Genomic DNA, 15,047 nt, shown 5'->3' with positions numbered 1-15,047 from the left:
GTTCGGGAAACAAGAAAACAATCAACATTGAACCGGAGGCCGCCCGAGCATGGATATACCAAGAAAGAAAAAAAAAACGCACCTAAAACATAAAAAAACGCAGACGGGCAACGAAAAAGGGGGTGCAACACGAGGACTTCCCGGGGGGTCACCCATCCTAGTACTACTCTCGCCCAAGCACGCTTAACTGCGGAGTTCTGATGGGATCCGGTGCATTAGTGCTGGTATGATCGCACCCGAAATACTATCCATGCTTATTGTTTTTATGTCTTACAAGACGCAGAACCTCGTTTGCTTTCGGACGCGAGGCGTGGGACCCACGTGATGGATCGGCTCGGTTCGGGAAACAAGAAAACAATCAACATTGAACCGGAGGCCGCCCGAGCATGGATATAGCAAGAAAGAAAAAAAAACGCACCTAAAACATAAAAAAACGCAGACGGGCAACGAAAAAGGGGGTGCAACACGAGGACTTCCCAGGGGGTCACCCATCCTAGTACTACTCTCGCCCAAGCACGCTTAGCTGCGGAGTTCTGATGGGATCCGATGCATTGGTGCTGGTATGATCGCACCCGAAATACTATCCATGCTTATTGTTTTTATGTCTTACAAGACGCAGAACCTCGTTTGCTTTCGGACGCGAGGCGTGGGACCCACGTGATGGATCGGCTCGGTTCGGGAAACAAGAAAACAATCAACATTGAACCGGAGGCCGCCCGAGCATGGATATAGCAAGAAAGAAAAAAAAAACGCACCTAAAACATAAAAAAAACGCAGACGGGCAACGAAAAAGGGGGTGCAACACGAGGACTTCCCAGGGGGTCACCCATCCTAGTACTACTCTCGCCCAAGCACGCTTAACTGCGGAGTTCTGATGGGATCCGATGCATTGGTGCTGGTATGATCGCACCCGAAATACTATCCATGCTTATTGTTTTTATGTCTTACAAGACGCAGAACCTCGTTTGCTTTCGGACGCGAGGCGTGGGACCCACGTGATGGATCGGCTCGGTTCGGGAAACAAGAAAACAATCAACATTGAACCGGAGGCCGCCCGAGCATGGATATACCAAGAAAGAAAAAAAAAACGCACCTAAAACATAAAAAAACGCAGACGGGCAACGAAAAAGGGGGTGCAACACGAGGACTTCCCGGGGGGTCACCCATCCTAGTACTACTCTCGCCCAAGCACGCTTAACTGCGGAGTTCTGATGGGATCCGGTGCATTAGTGCTGGTATGATCGCACCCGAAATACTATCCATGCTTATTGTTTTTATGTCTTACAAGACGCAGAACCTCGTTTGCTTTCGGACGCGAGGCGTGGGACCCACGTGATGGATCGGCTCGGTTCGGGAAACAAGAAAACAATCAACATTGAACCGGAGGCCGCCCGAGCATGGATATACCAAGAAAGAAAAAAAAAACGCACCTAAAACATAAAAAAACGCAGACGGGCAACGAAAAAGGGGGTGCAACACGAGGACTTCCCGGGGGGTCACCCATCCTAGTACTTCTCTCGCCCAAGCACGCTTAACTGCGGAGTTCTGATGGGATCCGGTGCATTAGTGCTGGTATGATCGCACCCGAAATACTATCCATGCTTATTGTTTTTATGTCTTACAAGACGCAGAACCTCGTTTGCTTTCGGACGCGAGGCGTGGGACCCACGTGATGGATCGGCTCGGTTCGGGAAACAAGAAAACAATCAACATTGAACCGGAGGCCGCCCGAGCATGGATATAGCAAGAAAGAAAAAAAAACGCACCTAAAACATAAAAAAACGCAGACGGGCAACGAAAAAGGTGGTGCAACACGAGGACTTCCCAGGGGGTCACCCATCCTAGTACTACTCTCGCCCAAGCACGCTTACCTGCGGAGTTCTGATGGGATCCGGTGCATTAGTGCTGGTATGATCGCACCCGAAATACTATCCATGCTTATTGTTTTTATGTCTTACAAGACGCAGAACCTCGTTTGCTTTCGGACGCGAGGCGTGGGACCCACGTGATGGATCGGCTCGGTTCGGGAAACAAGAAAACAATCAACATTGAACCGGAGGCCGCCCGAGCATGGATATAGCAAGAAAGAAAAAAAAAACGCACCTAAAACATAAAAAAAACGCAGACGGGCAACGAAAAAGGGGGTGCAACACGAGGACATCCCAGGGGGTCACCCATCCTAGTACTACTCTCGCCCAAGCACGCTTAACTGCGGAGTTCTGATGGGATCCGGTGCATTAGTGCTGGTATGATCGCACCCGAAATACTATCCATGCTTATTGTTTTTATGTCTTACAAGACGCAGAACCTCGTTTGCTTTCGAACGCGAGGCGTGGGACCCACGTGATGGATCGGCTCGGTTCGGGAAACAAGAAAACAATCAACATTGAACCGGAGGCCGCCCGAGCATGGATATACCAAGAAAGAAAAAAAAACGCACCTAAAACATAAAAAAACGCAGACGGGCAACGAAAAAGGGGGTGCAACACGAGGATTTCCCGGGGGGTCACCCATCCTAGTACTACTCTCGCCCAAGCACGCTTAACTGCGGAGTTCTGATGGGATCCGGTGCATTAGTGCTGGTATGATCGCACCCGAAATACTATCCATGCTTATTGTTTTTATGTCTTACAAGACGCAGAACCTCGTTTGCTTTCGGACACGAGGCGTGGGACCCACGTGATGGATCGGCTCGGTTCGGGAAACAAGAAAACAATCAACATTGAACCGGAGGCCGCCCGAGCATGGATATAGCAAGAAAGAAAAAAAAACGCACCTAAAACATAAAAAAACGCAGACGGGCAACGAAAAAGGTGGTGCAACACGAGGACTTCCCGGGGGGTCACCCATCCTAGTACTACTCTCGCCCAAGCACGCTTAACTGCGGAGTTCTGATGGGATCCGGTGCATTAGTGCTGGTATGATCGCACCCGAAATACTATCCATGCTTATTGTTTTTATGTCTTACAAGACGCAGAACCTCGTTTGCTTTCGGACGCGAGGCGTGGGACCCACGTGATGGATCGGCTCGGTTCGGGAAACAAGAAAAAACAATCAACATTGAACCGGAGGCCGCCCGAGCATGGATATAGCAAGAAAGAAAAAACAAACGCACCTAAAACATAAAAAAAACGCAGATGGGCAACGAAAAACGGGGTGCAACACGAGGACTTCCCAGGGGGTCACCCATCCTAGTACTACTCTCACCCAAGCACGCTTAACTGCGGAGTTCTGATGGGATCCGGTGCATTAGTGCTGGTATGATCGCACCCGAAATACTATCCATGCTTATTGTTTTTATGTCTTACAAGACGCAGAACCTCGTTTGCTTTCGGACGCGAGGCGTGGGACCCACGTGATGGATCGGCTCGGTTCGGGAAACAAGAAAACAATCAACATTGAACCGGAGGCCGCCCGAGCATGGATATAGCAAGAAAGAAAAAAAAACGCACCTAAAACATAAAAAAAACGCAGACGGGCAACGAAAAAGGGGGTGCAACACGAGGACTTCCCAGGGGGTCACCCATCCTAGTACTACTCTCGCCCAAGCACGCTTAACTGCGGAGTTCTGATGGGATCCGGTGCATTAGTGCTGGTATGATCGCACCCGAAATACTATCCATGCTTATTGTTTTTATGTCTTACCAGATGCAGAACCTCGTTTGCTTTCGGACGCGAGGCGTGGGACCCACGTGATGGATCGGCTCGGTTCGGAAAAACAAGAAAACAATCAACATTGAACCGGAAGCCGCCCGAGCATGGATATAGCAAGAAAGAAAAAAAACGCACCTAAAACATAAAAAAAAACGCAGACGGGCAACGAAAAAGGGGGTGCAACACGAGGACTTCCCAGGGGGTCACCAATCCTAGTAGTACTCTCGCCCAAGCACGCTTAACTGCGGAGTTCTGATGGGATCCGGTGCATTAGTGCTGGTATGATCGCACCCGAAATACTATCCATGCTTATTGTTTTTATGTCTTACAAGACGCAGAACCTCGTTTGCTTTCGGACGCGAGGCGTGGGACCCACGTGATGGATCGGCTCGGTTCGGGAAACAAGAAAACAATCAACATTGAACCGGAGGCCCCCCGAGCATGGATATACCAAGAAAGAAAAAAAAAACGCACCTAAAACATAAAAAAACGCAGACGGGCAACGAAAAAGGGGGTGCAACACGAGGACTTCCCGGGGGGTCACCCATCCTAGTACTACTCTCGCCCAAGCACGCTTAACTGCGGAGTTCTGATGGGATCCGGTGCATTAGTGCTGGTATGATCGCACCCGAAATACTATCCATGCTTATTGTTTTTATGTCTTACAAGACGCAGAACCTCGTTTGCTTTCGGACGCGAGGCGTGGGACCCACGTGATGGATCGGCTCGGTTCGGGAAACAAGAAAACAATCAACATTGAACCGGAGGCCGCCCGAGCATTGATATAGCAAGAAAGAAAAAAAAAACGCACCTAAAACATAAAAAAACGCAGACGGGCAACGAAAAAGGGGGTGCAACACGAGGACTTCCCAGGGGGTCACCCATCCTAGTACTACTCTCGCCCAAGCACGCTTGACTGCGGAGTTCTGATGGGATCCGGTGCATTAGTGCTGGTATGATCGCACCCGAAATACTATCCATGCTTATTGTTTTTATGTCTTACAAGACGCAGAACCACGTTTGCTTTCGGACGCGAGGCGTGGGACCCACGTGATGGATCGGCTCGGTTCGGGAAACAAGAAAACAATCAACATTGAACCGGAGGCCGCCCGAGCATGGATATAGCAAGAAAGAAAAAAAAAACGCACCTAAAACATAAAAAAAACGCAGACGGGCAACGAAAAAAGGGGGTGCAACACGAGGACTTCCCAGGGGGTCACCCATCCTAGTACTACTCTCGCCCAAGCACGCTTAACTGCGGAGTTCTGATGGGATCCGATGCATTGGTGCTGGTATGATCGCACCCGAAATACTATCCATGCTTATTCTTTTTATGTCTTACAAGACGCAGAACCTCGTTTGCTATCGGACGCGAGGCGTGGGACCCACGTGATGGATCGGCTCGGTTCGGGAAACAAGAAAACAATCAACATTGAACCGGAGGCCGCCCGAGCATTGATATAGCAAGAAAGAACAAAAAAAACGCACGTAAAACATAAAAAAAACGCAGACGGGCAACGAAAAAGGGGGTGCAACACGAGGACTTCCCAGGGGGTCACCCATCCTAGTACTACTCTCGCCCAAGCACGCTTAACTGCGGAGTTCTGATGGGATCCGGTGCATTAGTGCTGGTATGATCGCACCCGAAATACTATCCATGCTTATTGTTTTTATGTCTTACAAGACGCAGAACCTCGTTTGCTTTCGGACGCGAGGCGTGGGACCCACGTGATGGATCGGCTCGGTTCGGGAAACAAGAAAAAACAATCAACATTGAACCGGAGGCCGCCCGAGCATGGATATAGCAAGAAAGAAAAAAAAAACGCACCTAAAACATAAAAAAAACGCAGACGGGCAACGAAAAAGGGGGTGCAACACGAGGACTTCCCGGGGGGTCACCCATCCTAGTACTACTCTCGCCCAAGCACGCTTAACTGCGGAGTTCTGATGGGATCCGGTGCATTAGTGCTGGTATGATCGCACCCGAAATACTATCCATGCTTATTGTTTTTATGTCTTACAAGACGCAGAACCTCGTTTGCTTTCGGACGCGAGGCGTGGGACCCACGTGATGGATCGGCTCGGTTCGGGAAACAAGAAAACAATCAACATTGAACCGGAGGCCGCCCGAGCATGGATATAGCAAGAAAGAAAAAAAAACGCACCTAAAACATAAAAAAACGCAGACGGGCAACGAAAAAGGTGGTGCAACACGAGGACTTCCCGGGGGGTCACCCATCCTAGTACTACTCTCGCCCAAGCACGCTTAACTGCGGAGTTCTGATGGGATCCGGTGCATTAGTGCTGGTATGATCGCACCCGAAATACTATCCATGCTTATTGTTTTTATGTCTTACAAGACGCAGAACCTCGTTTGCTTTCGGACGCGAGGCGTGGGACCCACGTGATGGATCGGCTCGGTTCGGGAAACAAGAAAAAACAATCAACATTGAACCGGAGGCCGCCCGAGCATGGATATAGCAAGAAAGAAAAAACAAACGCACCTAAAACATAAAAAAAACGCAGATGGGCAACGAAAAACGGGGTGCAACACGAGGACTTCCCAGGGGGTCACCCATCCTAGTACTACTCTCACCCAAGCACGCTTAACTGCGGAGTTCTGATGGGATCCGGTGCATTAGTGCTGGTATGATCGCACCCGAAATACTATCCATGCTTATTGTTTTTATGTCTTACAAGACGCAGAACCTCGTTTGCTTTCGGACGCGAGGCGTGGGACCCACGTGATGGATCGGCTCGGTTCGGGAAACAAGAAAACAATCAACATTGAACCGGAGGCCGCCCGAGCATGGATATAGCAAGAAAGAAAAAAAAACGCACCTAAAACATAAAAAAAACGCAGACGGGCAACGAAAAAGGGGGTGCAACACGAGGACTTCCCAGGGGGTCACCCATCCTAGTACTACTCTCGCCCAAGCACGCTTAACTGCGGAGTTCTGATGGGATCCGGTGCATTAGTGCTGGTATGATCGCACCCGAAATACTATCCATGCTTATTGTTTTTATGTCTTACAAGATGCAGAACCTCGTTTGCTTTCGGACGCGAGGCGTGGGACCCACGTGATGGATCGGCTCGGTTCGGAAAAACAAGAAAACAATCAACATTGAACCGGAAGCCGCCCGAGCATGGATATAGCAAGAAAGAAAAAAAACGCACCTAAAACATAAAAAAAAACGCAGACGGGCAACGAAAAAGGGGGTGCAACACGAGGACTTCCCAGGGGGTCACCAATCCTAGTAGTACTCTCGCCCAAGCACGCTTAACTGCGGAGTTCTGATGGGATCCGGTGCATTAGTGCTGGTATGATCGCACCCGAAATACTATCCATGCTTATTGTTTTTATGTCTTACAAGACGCAGAACCTCGTTTGCTTTCGGACGCGAGGCGTGGGACCCACGTGATGGATCGGCTCGGTTCGGGAAACAAGAAAACAATCAACATTGAACCGGAGGCCCCCCGAGCATGGATATACCAAGAAAGAAAAAAAAAACGCACCTAAAACATAAAAAAACGCAGACGGGCAACGAAAAAGGGGGTGCAACACGAGGACTTCCCGGGGGGTCACCCATCCTAGTACTACTCTCGCCCAAGCACGCTTAACTGCGGAGTTCTGATGGGATCCGGTGCATTAGTGCTGGTATGATCGCACCCGAAATACTATCCATGCTTATTGTTTTTATGTCTTACAAGACGCAGAACCTCGTTTGCTTTCGGACGCGAGGCGTGGGACCCACGTGATGGATCGGCTCGGTTCGGGAAACAAGAAAACAATCAACATTGAACCGGAGGCCGCCCGAGCATTGATATAGCAAGAAAGAAAAAAAAAACGCACCTAAAACATAAAAAAACGCAGACGGGCAACGAAAAAGGGGGTGCAACACGAGGACTTCCCAGGGGGTCACCCATCCTAGTACTACTCTCGCCCAAGCACGCTTGACTGCGGAGTTCTGATGGGATCCGGTGCATTAGTGCTGGTATGATCGCACCCGAAATACTATCCATGCTTATTGTTTTTATGTCTTACAAGACGCAGAACCACGTTTGCTTTCGGACGCGAGGCGTGGGACCCACGTGATGGATCGGCTCGGTTCGGGAAACAAGAAAACAATCAACATTGAACCGGAGGCCGCCCGAGCATGGATATAGCAAGAAAGAAAAAAAAAACGCACCTAAAACATAAAAAAAACGCAGACGGGCAACGAAAAAAGGGGGTGCAACACGAGGACTTCCCAGGGGGTCACCCATCCTAGTACTACTCTCGCCCAAGCACGCTTAACTGCGGAGTTCTGATGGGATCCGATGCATTGGTGCTGGTATGATCGCACCCGAAATACTATCCATGCTTATTCTTTTTATGTCTTACAAGACGCAGAACCTCGTTTGCTTTCGGACGCGAGGCGTGGGACCCACGTGATGGATCGGCTCGGTTCGGGAAACAAGAAAACAATCAACATTGAACCGGAGGCCGCCCGAGCATTGATATAGCATGAAAGAACAAAAAAAACGCACGTAAAACATAAAAAAAACGCAGACGGGCAACGAAAAAGGGGGTGCAACACGAGGACTTCCCAGGGGGTCACCCATCCTAGTACTACTCTCGCCCAAGCACGCTTAACTGCGGAGTTCTGATGGGATCCGGTGCATTAGTGCTGGTATGATCGCACCCGAAATACTATCCATGCTTATTGTTTTTATGTCTTACAAGACGCAGAACCTCGTTTGCTTTCGGACGCGAGGCGTGGGACCCACGTGATGGATCGGCTCGGTTCGGGAAACAAGAAAAAACAATCAACATTGAACCGGAGGCCGCCCGAGCATGGATATAGCAAGAAAGAAAAAAAAAACGCACCTAAAACATAAAAAAAACGCAGACGGGCAACGAAAAAGGGGGTGCAACACGAGGACTTCCCAGGGGGTCACCCATCCTAGTACTACTCTCGCCCAAGCACGCTTAACTGCGGAGTTCTGATGGGATCCGGTGCATTAGTGCTGGTATGATCGCACCCGAAATACTATCCATGCTTATTGTTTTTATGTCTTATAAGACGCAGAACCTCGTTTGCTTTCGGACGCGAGGCGTGGGACCCACGTGATGGATCGGCTCGGTTCGGGAAACAAGAAAACAATCAACATTGAACCGGTGGCCGCCCGAGCATGGATATGTCAAAAAAGAAAAAAAAAAACGCACCTAAAACATAAAAAAACGCAGACGGGCAACGAAAAAGGGTGTGCAACACGAGGACTTCCCAGGGGGTCACCCATCCTAGTACTACTCTCGCCCAAGCACGCTTAACTGCGGAGTTCTGATGCGATCCGGTGCATTAGTGCTGGTATGATCGCACCAGAAATACTATCCATGCTTATTGTTTTTATGTCTTACAAGACGCAGAACCTCGTTTGCTTTCGGACGCGAGGCGTGGGACCCACGTGATGGATCGGCTCGGTTCGGGAAACAAGAAAAAACAATCAACATTGAACCGGAGGCCGCCCGAGCATGGATATAGCAAGAAAGAAAAAAAAACGCACCTAAAACATAAAAAAAACGCAGACGGGCAACGAAAAAGGGGGTGCAACACGAGGACTTCCCAGGGGGTCACCCATCCTAGTACTACTCTCGCCCAAGCACGCTTAACTGCGGAGTTCTGATGGGATCCGGTGCATTAGTGCTGGTATGATCGCACCCGAAATACTATCCATGCTTATTGTTTTTATGTCTTACAAGACGCAGAACCTCGTTTGCTTTCGGACGCGATGCGTGGGACCCACGTGATGGATCGGCTCGGTTCGGGAAAGAAGAAAACAATCAACATTGAACCGGAGGCCGCCCGAGCATGGATATAGCAAGAAAGAAAAAAAAAACGCACCTAAAACATAAAAAAAACGCAGACGGGCAACGAAAAAGGGGGTGCAACACGAGGACTTCCCAGGGGGTCACCCATCCTAGTACTACTCTCGCCCAAGCACGCTTAACTGCGGAGTTCTGATGGGATCCGGTGCATTAGTGCTGGTATGATCGCACCCGAAATACTATCCATGCTTATTGTTTTTATGTCTTACAAGACGCAGAACCTCGTTTGCTTTCGGACGCGAGGCGTGGGACCCACGTGATGGATCGGCTCGGTTCGGGAAACAAGAAAAAACAATCAACATTGAACCGGAGGCCGCCCGAGCATGGATATAGCAAGAAAGAAAAAAAAACGCACCTAAAACATAAAAAAAACGCAGACGGGCAACGAAAAAGGGGGTGCAACACGAGGACTTCCCAGGGGGTCACCCATCCTAGTACAACTCTCGCCCAAGCACGCTTAACTGCGGAGTTCTGATGGGATCCGGTGCATTAGTGCTGGTATGATCGCACCCGAAATACTATCCATGCTTATTGTTTTTATGTCTTACAAGACGCAGAACCTCGTTTGCTTTCGGACGCGAGGCGTGGGACCCACGTGATGGATCGGCTCGGTTCGGGAAAGAAGAAAACAATCAACATTGAACCGGTGGCCGCCCGAGCATGGATATAGCAAGAAAGAAAAAAAAAACGCACCTAAAACATAAAAAAAACGCAGACGGGCAACGAAAAAGGGGGTGCAACACGAGGACTTCCCAGGGGGTCACCCATCCTAGTAATACTCTCGCCCAAGCACGCTTAACTGCGGAGTTCTGATGGGATCCGGTGCATTAGTGCTGGTATGATCGCACCCGAAATACTATCCATGCTTATTGTTTTTATGTCTTACAAGACGCAGAACCTCGTTTGCTTTCGGACGCGAGGCGTGGGACCCACGTGATGGATCGGCTCGGTTCGGGAAACAAGAAAAAACAATCAACATTGAACCGGAGGCCGCCCGAGCATGGATATAGCAAGAAAGAAAAAAAAACGCACCTAAAACATAAAAAAAACGCAGACGGGCAACGAAAAAGGGGGTGCAACACGAGGACTTCCCAGGGGGTCACCCATCCTAGTACTACTCTCGCCCAAGCACGCTTAACTGCGGAGTTCTGATGGGATCCGGTGCATTAGTGCTGGTATGATCGCACCCGAAATACTATCCATGCTTATTGTTTTTATGTCTTACAAGACGCAGAACCTCGTTTGCTTTCGGACGCGAGGCGTGGGACCCACGTGATGGATCGGCTCGGTTCGGGAAACAAGAAAACAATCAACATTGAACCGGTGGCCGCCCGAGCATGGATATAGCAAAAAAGAAAAAAAAAAACGCACCTAAAACATAAAAAAACGCAGACGGGCAACGAAAAAGGGGGTGCAACACGAGGACTTCCCAGGGGGTCACCCATCCTAGTACTACTCTCGCCCAAGCACGCTTACCTGCGGAGTTCTGATGGGATCCGGTGCATTAGTGCTGGTATGATCGCACCCGAAATACTATCCATGCTTATTGTTTTTATGTCTTACAAGACGCAGAACCTCGTTTGCTTTCGGACGCGAGGCGTGGGACCCACGTGATGGATCGGCTCGGTTCGGGAAACAAGAAAACAATCAACATTGAACCGGAGGCTGCCCGAGCATGGATATAGCAAGAAAGAAAAAAAAAACGCACCTAAAACATAAAAAAAACGCAGACGGGCAACGAAAAAGGGGGTGCAACACGAGGACATCCCAGGGGGTCACCCATCCTAGTACTACTCTCGCCCAAGCACGCTTAACTGCGGAGTTCTGATGGGATCCGGTGCATTAGTGCTGGTATGATCGCACCCGAAATACTATCCATGCTTATTGTTTTTATGTCTTACAAGACGCAGAACCTCGTTTGCTTTCGAACGCGAGGCGTGGGACCCACGTGATGGATCGGCTCGGTTCGGGAAACAAGAAAACAATCAACATTGAACCGGAGGCCGCCCGAGCATGGATATACCAAGAAAGAGAAAAAAAACGCACCTAAAACATAAAAAAACGCAGACGGGCAACGAAAAAGGGGGTGCAACACGAGGACTTCCCGGGGGGTCACCCATCCTAGTACTACTCTCGCCCAAGCACGCTTAACTGCGGAGTTCTGATGGGATCCGGTGCATTAGTGCTGGTATGATCGCACCCGAAATACTATCCATGCTTATTCTTTTTATGTCTTACAAGACGCAGAACCTCGTTTGCTTTCGGACGCGAGGCGTGGGACCCACGTGATGGATCGGCTCGGTTCGGGAAACAAGAAAACAATCAACATTGAACCGGAGGCCGCCCGAGCATGGATATAGCAAGAAAGAAAAAAAAACGCACCTAAAACATAAAAAAACGCAGACGGGCAACGAAAAAGGTGGTGCAACACGAGGACTTCCCAGGGGGTCACCCATCCTAGTACTACTCTCGCCCAAGCACGCTTACCTGCGGAGTTCTGATGGGATCCGGTGCATTAGTGCTGGTATGATCGCACCCGAAATACTATCCATGCTTATTGTTTTTATGTCTTACAAGACGCAGAACCTCGTTTGCTTTCGGACGCGAGGCGTGGGACCCACGTGATGGATCGGCTCGGTTCGGGAAACAAGAAAACAATCAACATTGAACCGGAGGCCGCCCGAGCATGGATATAGCAAGAAAGAAAAAAAAACGCACCTAAAACATAAAAAAACGCAGACGGGCAACGAAAAAGGTGGTGCAACACGAGGACTTCCCAGGGGGTCACCCATCCTAGTACTACTCTCGCCCAAGCACGCTTACCTGCGGAGTTCTGATGGGACCCACGTGATGGATCGGCTCGGTTCGGGAAACAAGAAAACAATCAACATTGAACCGGAGGCCGCCCGAGCATTGATATAGCAAGAAAGAACAAAAAAAACGCACGTAAAACATAAAAAAAACGCAGACGGGCAACGAAAAAGGGGGTGCAACACGAGGACTTCCCAGGGGGTCACCCATCCTAGTACTACTCTCGCCCAAGCACGCTTAACTGCGGAGTTCTGATGGGATCCGGTGCATTAGTGCTGGTATGATCGCACCCGAAATACTATCCATGCTTATTGTTTTTATGTCTTACAAGACGCAGAACCTCGTTTGCTTTCGGACGCGAGGCGTGGGACCCACGTGATGGATCGGCTCGGTTCGGGAAACAAGAAAAAACAATCAACATTGAACCGGAGGCTGCCCGAGCATGGATATAGCAAGAAAGAAAAAAAAAACGCACCTAAAACATAAAAAAAACGCAGACGGGCAACGAAAAAGGGGGTGCAACACGAGGACATCCCAGGGGGTCACCCATCCTAGTACTACTCTCGCCCAAGCACGCTTAACTGCGGAGTTCTGATGGGATCCGGTGCATTGGTGCTGGTATGATCGCACCCGAAATACTATCCATGCTTATTGTTTTTATGTCTTACAAGACGCAGAACCTCGTTTGCTTTCGGACGCGAGGCGTGGGACCCACGTGATGGATCGGCTCGGTTCGGGAAACAAGAAAACAATCAACATTGAACCGGAGGCCGCCCGAGCATGGATATACCAAGAAACAGAAAAAAAACGCACCTAAAACATAAAAAAACGCAGACGGGCAACGAAAAAGGGGGTGCAACACGAGGACTTCCCGGGGGGTCACCCATCCTAGTACTACTCTCGCCCAAGCACGCTTAACTGCGGAGTTCTGATGGGATCCGGTGCATTAGTGCTGGTATGATCGCACCCGAAATACTATCCATGCTTATTCTTTTTATGTCTTACAAGACGCAGAACCTCGTTTGCTTTCGGACGCGAGGCGTGGGACCCACGTGATGGATCGGCTCGGTTCGGGAAACAAGAAAACAATCAACATTGAACCGGAGGCCGCCCGAGCATGGATATAGCAAGAAAGAAAAAAAAACGCACCTAAAACATAAAAAAACGCAGACGGGCAACGAAAAAGGTGGTGCAACACGAGGACTTCCCAGGGGGTCACCCATCCTAGTACTACTCTCGCCCAAGCACGCTTACCTGCGGAGTTCTGATGGGATCCGGTGCATTAGTGCTGGTATGATCGCACCCGAAATACTATCCATGCTTATTGTTTTTATGTCTTACAAGACGCAGAACCTCGTTTGCTTTCGGACGCGAGGCGTGGGACCCACGTGATGGATCGGCTCGGTTCGGGAAACAAGAAAACAATCAACATTGAACCGGAGGCCGCCCGAGCATGGATATAGCAAGAAAGAAAAAAAAACGCACCTAAAACATAAAAAAACGCAGACGGGCAACGAAAAAGGTGGTGCAACACGAGGACTTCCCAGGGGGTCACCCATCCTAGTACTACTCTCGCCCAAGCACGCTTACCTGCGGAGTTCTGATGGGACCCACGTGATGGATCGGCTCGGTTCGGGAAACAAGAAAACAATCAACATTGAACCGGAGGCCGCCCGAGCATTGATATAGCAAGAAAGAACAAAAAAAACGCACGTAAAACATAAAAAAAACGCAGACGGGCAACGAAAAAGGGGGTGCAACACGAGGACTTCCCAGGGGGTCACCCATCCTAGTACTACTCTCGCCCAAGCACGCTTAACTGCGGAGTTCTGATGGGATCCGGTGCATTAGTGCTGGTATGATCGCACCCGAAATACTATCCATGCTTATTGTTTTTATGTCTTACAAGACGCAGAACCTCGTTTGCTTTCGGACGCGAGGCGTGGGACCCACGTGATGGATCGGCTCGGTTCGGGAAACAAGAAAAAACAATCAACATTGAACCGGAGGCCGCCCGAGCATGGATATAGCAAGAAAGAAAAAAAAAACGCACCTAAAACATAAAAAAAACGCAGACGGGCAACGAAAAAGGGGGTGCAACACGAGGACTTCCCAGGGGGTCACCCATCCTAGTACTACTCTCGCCCAAGCACGCTTAACTGCGGAGTTCTGATGGGATCCGGTGCATTAGTGCTGGTATGATCGCACCCGAAATACTATCCATGCTTATTGTTTTTATGTCTTACAAGACGCAGAACCTCGTTTGCTTTCGGACGCGAGGCGTGGGACCCACGTGATGGATCGGCTCGGTTCGGGAAACAAGAAAACAATCAACATTGAACCGGTGGCCGCCCGAGCATGGATATGTCAAAAAAGAAAAAAAAAACGCACCTAAAACATAAAAAAACGCAGACGGGCAACGAAAAAGGGTGTGCAACACGAGGACTTCCCAGGGGGTCACCCATCCTAGTACTACTCTCGCCCAAGCACGCTTAACTGCGGAGTTCTGATGCGATCCGGTGCATTAGTGCTGGTATGATCGCACCAGAAATACTATCCATGCTTATTGTTTTTATGTCTTACAAGACGCAGAACCTCGTTTGCTTTCGGACGCGATGCGTGGGACCCACGTGATGGATCGGATCGGTTCGGGAAAGAAGAAAACAATCAACATTGAACCGGAGGCCGCCCGAGCATGGATATAGCAAGAAA

General features: G+C 49.7%; 43 non-coding genes and 2 pseudogenes across 43 annotated transcripts; all 45 read right to left on the bottom strand.

Moving 5' to 3' along the window:
* Positions 1-119: 119 nt before the first annotated feature.
* LOC145024478 (5S ribosomal RNA) lies at positions 120-238 on the bottom strand. The gene has a single exon (XR_013672534.1). It is a non-coding gene; the product is annotated as a 5S ribosomal RNA (ribosomal RNA).
* Positions 239-455: 217 nt separating this feature from the next.
* LOC145026585 (5S ribosomal RNA) lies at positions 456-574 on the bottom strand. Its single transcript, XR_013674549.1, has one exon. It is a non-coding gene; the product is annotated as a 5S ribosomal RNA (ribosomal RNA).
* A 219-nt stretch (positions 575-793) lies between these two features.
* On the bottom strand, positions 794-912 carry LOC145026296 (5S ribosomal RNA). Its single transcript, XR_013674276.1, has one exon. It is a non-coding gene; the product is annotated as a 5S ribosomal RNA (ribosomal RNA).
* A 218-nt stretch (positions 913-1,130) lies between these two features.
* Positions 1,131-1,249, bottom strand: LOC145024467 (5S ribosomal RNA). Its single transcript, XR_013672524.1, has one exon. It is a non-coding gene; the product is annotated as a 5S ribosomal RNA (ribosomal RNA).
* A 218-nt stretch (positions 1,250-1,467) lies between these two features.
* Positions 1,468-1,586, bottom strand: LOC145025564 (5S ribosomal RNA). The gene has a single exon (XR_013673575.1). It is a non-coding gene; the product is annotated as a 5S ribosomal RNA (ribosomal RNA).
* Positions 1,587-1,803: 217 nt separating this feature from the next.
* LOC145026668 (5S ribosomal RNA) lies at positions 1,804-1,922 on the bottom strand. The gene has a single exon (XR_013674628.1). It is a non-coding gene; the product is annotated as a 5S ribosomal RNA (ribosomal RNA).
* A 219-nt stretch (positions 1,923-2,141) lies between these two features.
* On the bottom strand, positions 2,142-2,260 carry LOC145026362 (5S ribosomal RNA). The gene has a single exon (XR_013674339.1). It is a non-coding gene; the product is annotated as a 5S ribosomal RNA (ribosomal RNA).
* Positions 2,261-2,477: 217 nt separating this feature from the next.
* On the bottom strand, positions 2,478-2,596 carry LOC145025410 (5S ribosomal RNA). The gene has a single exon (XR_013673426.1). It is a non-coding gene; the product is annotated as a 5S ribosomal RNA (ribosomal RNA).
* Positions 2,597-2,813: 217 nt separating this feature from the next.
* LOC145026234 (5S ribosomal RNA) lies at positions 2,814-2,932 on the bottom strand. Its single transcript, XR_013674219.1, has one exon. It is a non-coding gene; the product is annotated as a 5S ribosomal RNA (ribosomal RNA).
* A 221-nt stretch (positions 2,933-3,153) lies between these two features.
* On the bottom strand, positions 3,154-3,272 carry LOC145025740 (5S ribosomal RNA). The gene has a single exon (XR_013673741.1). It is a non-coding gene; the product is annotated as a 5S ribosomal RNA (ribosomal RNA).
* Positions 3,273-3,490: 218 nt separating this feature from the next.
* Positions 3,491-3,609, bottom strand: LOC145015062 (5S ribosomal RNA). The gene has a single exon (XR_013665722.1). It is a non-coding gene; the product is annotated as a 5S ribosomal RNA (ribosomal RNA).
* A 219-nt stretch (positions 3,610-3,828) lies between these two features.
* On the bottom strand, positions 3,829-3,947 carry LOC145027028 (5S ribosomal RNA). Its single transcript, XR_013674972.1, has one exon. It is a non-coding gene; the product is annotated as a 5S ribosomal RNA (ribosomal RNA).
* Positions 3,948-4,165: 218 nt separating this feature from the next.
* Positions 4,166-4,284, bottom strand: LOC145024456 (5S ribosomal RNA). The gene has a single exon (XR_013672513.1). It is a non-coding gene; the product is annotated as a 5S ribosomal RNA (ribosomal RNA).
* Positions 4,285-4,502: 218 nt separating this feature from the next.
* Positions 4,503-4,621, bottom strand: LOC145025526 (5S ribosomal RNA). The gene has a single exon (XR_013673538.1). It is a non-coding gene; the product is annotated as a 5S ribosomal RNA (ribosomal RNA).
* A 220-nt stretch (positions 4,622-4,841) lies between these two features.
* LOC145026294 (5S ribosomal RNA) lies at positions 4,842-4,960 on the bottom strand. Its single transcript, XR_013674275.1, has one exon. It is a non-coding gene; the product is annotated as a 5S ribosomal RNA (ribosomal RNA).
* A 220-nt stretch (positions 4,961-5,180) lies between these two features.
* LOC145015055 (5S ribosomal RNA) lies at positions 5,181-5,299 on the bottom strand. Its single transcript, XR_013665714.1, has one exon. It is a non-coding gene; the product is annotated as a 5S ribosomal RNA (ribosomal RNA).
* A 221-nt stretch (positions 5,300-5,520) lies between these two features.
* On the bottom strand, positions 5,521-5,639 carry LOC145024445 (5S ribosomal RNA). Its single transcript, XR_013672503.1, has one exon. It is a non-coding gene; the product is annotated as a 5S ribosomal RNA (ribosomal RNA).
* Positions 5,640-5,856: 217 nt separating this feature from the next.
* On the bottom strand, positions 5,857-5,975 carry LOC145026233 (5S ribosomal RNA). The gene has a single exon (XR_013674218.1). It is a non-coding gene; the product is annotated as a 5S ribosomal RNA (ribosomal RNA).
* A 221-nt stretch (positions 5,976-6,196) lies between these two features.
* On the bottom strand, positions 6,197-6,315 carry LOC145025739 (5S ribosomal RNA). Its single transcript, XR_013673740.1, has one exon. It is a non-coding gene; the product is annotated as a 5S ribosomal RNA (ribosomal RNA).
* Positions 6,316-6,533: 218 nt separating this feature from the next.
* On the bottom strand, positions 6,534-6,652 carry LOC145015047 (5S ribosomal RNA). Its single transcript, XR_013665712.1, has one exon. It is a non-coding gene; the product is annotated as a 5S ribosomal RNA (ribosomal RNA).
* Positions 6,653-6,871: 219 nt separating this feature from the next.
* LOC145027027 (5S ribosomal RNA) lies at positions 6,872-6,990 on the bottom strand. The gene has a single exon (XR_013674971.1). It is a non-coding gene; the product is annotated as a 5S ribosomal RNA (ribosomal RNA).
* A 218-nt stretch (positions 6,991-7,208) lies between these two features.
* On the bottom strand, positions 7,209-7,327 carry LOC145024434 (5S ribosomal RNA). The gene has a single exon (XR_013672492.1). It is a non-coding gene; the product is annotated as a 5S ribosomal RNA (ribosomal RNA).
* A 218-nt stretch (positions 7,328-7,545) lies between these two features.
* LOC145025525 (5S ribosomal RNA) lies at positions 7,546-7,664 on the bottom strand. Its single transcript, XR_013673537.1, has one exon. It is a non-coding gene; the product is annotated as a 5S ribosomal RNA (ribosomal RNA).
* Positions 7,665-7,884: 220 nt separating this feature from the next.
* Positions 7,885-8,003, bottom strand: LOC145026293 (5S ribosomal RNA). Its single transcript, XR_013674274.1, has one exon. It is a non-coding gene; the product is annotated as a 5S ribosomal RNA (ribosomal RNA).
* Positions 8,004-8,223: 220 nt separating this feature from the next.
* LOC145015034 (5S ribosomal RNA) lies at positions 8,224-8,342 on the bottom strand. The gene has a single exon (XR_013665710.1). It is a non-coding gene; the product is annotated as a 5S ribosomal RNA (ribosomal RNA).
* A 221-nt stretch (positions 8,343-8,563) lies between these two features.
* On the bottom strand, positions 8,564-8,682 carry LOC145015027 (5S ribosomal RNA). The gene has a single exon (XR_013665707.1). It is a non-coding gene; the product is annotated as a 5S ribosomal RNA (ribosomal RNA).
* A 219-nt stretch (positions 8,683-8,901) lies between these two features.
* On the bottom strand, positions 8,902-9,020 carry LOC145026921 (5S ribosomal RNA). Its single transcript, XR_013674871.1, has one exon. It is a non-coding gene; the product is annotated as a 5S ribosomal RNA (ribosomal RNA).
* A 220-nt stretch (positions 9,021-9,240) lies between these two features.
* LOC145015020 (5S ribosomal RNA) lies at positions 9,241-9,359 on the bottom strand. Its single transcript, XR_013665706.1, has one exon. It is a non-coding gene; the product is annotated as a 5S ribosomal RNA (ribosomal RNA).
* A 219-nt stretch (positions 9,360-9,578) lies between these two features.
* Positions 9,579-9,697, bottom strand: LOC145015014 (5S ribosomal RNA). The gene has a single exon (XR_013665704.1). It is a non-coding gene; the product is annotated as a 5S ribosomal RNA (ribosomal RNA).
* A 220-nt stretch (positions 9,698-9,917) lies between these two features.
* LOC145025531 (5S ribosomal RNA) lies at positions 9,918-10,036 on the bottom strand. Its single transcript, XR_013673544.1, has one exon. It is a non-coding gene; the product is annotated as a 5S ribosomal RNA (ribosomal RNA).
* Positions 10,037-10,255: 219 nt separating this feature from the next.
* On the bottom strand, positions 10,256-10,374 carry LOC145026137 (5S ribosomal RNA). Its single transcript, XR_013674128.1, has one exon. It is a non-coding gene; the product is annotated as a 5S ribosomal RNA (ribosomal RNA).
* A 220-nt stretch (positions 10,375-10,594) lies between these two features.
* Positions 10,595-10,713, bottom strand: LOC145015008 (5S ribosomal RNA). The gene has a single exon (XR_013665702.1). It is a non-coding gene; the product is annotated as a 5S ribosomal RNA (ribosomal RNA).
* Positions 10,714-10,932: 219 nt separating this feature from the next.
* On the bottom strand, positions 10,933-11,051 carry LOC145025759 (5S ribosomal RNA). Its single transcript, XR_013673759.1, has one exon. It is a non-coding gene; the product is annotated as a 5S ribosomal RNA (ribosomal RNA).
* Positions 11,052-11,270: 219 nt separating this feature from the next.
* On the bottom strand, positions 11,271-11,389 carry LOC145026360 (5S ribosomal RNA). The gene has a single exon (XR_013674337.1). It is a non-coding gene; the product is annotated as a 5S ribosomal RNA (ribosomal RNA).
* Positions 11,390-11,607: 218 nt separating this feature from the next.
* LOC145024423 (5S ribosomal RNA) lies at positions 11,608-11,726 on the bottom strand. The gene has a single exon (XR_013672481.1). It is a non-coding gene; the product is annotated as a 5S ribosomal RNA (ribosomal RNA).
* A 217-nt stretch (positions 11,727-11,943) lies between these two features.
* LOC145026666 (5S ribosomal RNA) lies at positions 11,944-12,062 on the bottom strand. The gene has a single exon (XR_013674626.1). It is a non-coding gene; the product is annotated as a 5S ribosomal RNA (ribosomal RNA).
* Positions 12,063-12,279: 217 nt separating this feature from the next.
* LOC145027784 (5S ribosomal RNA) lies at positions 12,280-12,402 on the bottom strand (annotated as a pseudogene).
* Positions 12,403-12,508: 106 nt separating this feature from the next.
* Positions 12,509-12,627, bottom strand: LOC145014999 (5S ribosomal RNA). Its single transcript, XR_013665700.1, has one exon. It is a non-coding gene; the product is annotated as a 5S ribosomal RNA (ribosomal RNA).
* Positions 12,628-12,848: 221 nt separating this feature from the next.
* Positions 12,849-12,967, bottom strand: LOC145026714 (5S ribosomal RNA). The gene has a single exon (XR_013674671.1). It is a non-coding gene; the product is annotated as a 5S ribosomal RNA (ribosomal RNA).
* A 218-nt stretch (positions 12,968-13,185) lies between these two features.
* Positions 13,186-13,304, bottom strand: LOC145024401 (5S ribosomal RNA). Its single transcript, XR_013672462.1, has one exon. It is a non-coding gene; the product is annotated as a 5S ribosomal RNA (ribosomal RNA).
* A 217-nt stretch (positions 13,305-13,521) lies between these two features.
* On the bottom strand, positions 13,522-13,640 carry LOC145026665 (5S ribosomal RNA). The gene has a single exon (XR_013674625.1). It is a non-coding gene; the product is annotated as a 5S ribosomal RNA (ribosomal RNA).
* Positions 13,641-13,857: 217 nt separating this feature from the next.
* Positions 13,858-13,980, bottom strand: LOC145027783 (5S ribosomal RNA; annotated as a pseudogene).
* Positions 13,981-14,086: 106 nt separating this feature from the next.
* Positions 14,087-14,205, bottom strand: LOC145014994 (5S ribosomal RNA). The gene has a single exon (XR_013665699.1). It is a non-coding gene; the product is annotated as a 5S ribosomal RNA (ribosomal RNA).
* Positions 14,206-14,426: 221 nt separating this feature from the next.
* Positions 14,427-14,545, bottom strand: LOC145014989 (5S ribosomal RNA). The gene has a single exon (XR_013665698.1). It is a non-coding gene; the product is annotated as a 5S ribosomal RNA (ribosomal RNA).
* A 218-nt stretch (positions 14,546-14,763) lies between these two features.
* LOC145026920 (5S ribosomal RNA) lies at positions 14,764-14,882 on the bottom strand. Its single transcript, XR_013674870.1, has one exon. It is a non-coding gene; the product is annotated as a 5S ribosomal RNA (ribosomal RNA).
* Positions 14,883-15,047: the final 165 nt, after the last annotated feature.

Source organism: Lactuca saligna, chromosome 1, assembly GCF_052625555.1.
Source record: "Lactuca saligna cultivar CGN05327 chromosome 1, ASM5262555v1, whole genome shotgun sequence".
Taxonomy (NCBI): Eukaryota; Viridiplantae; Streptophyta; class Magnoliopsida; order Asterales; family Asteraceae; genus Lactuca; species Lactuca saligna.
Note: the sequence above shows the minus strand (reverse complement) of the source record. Positions and strands in the feature narration are given on the sequence as shown.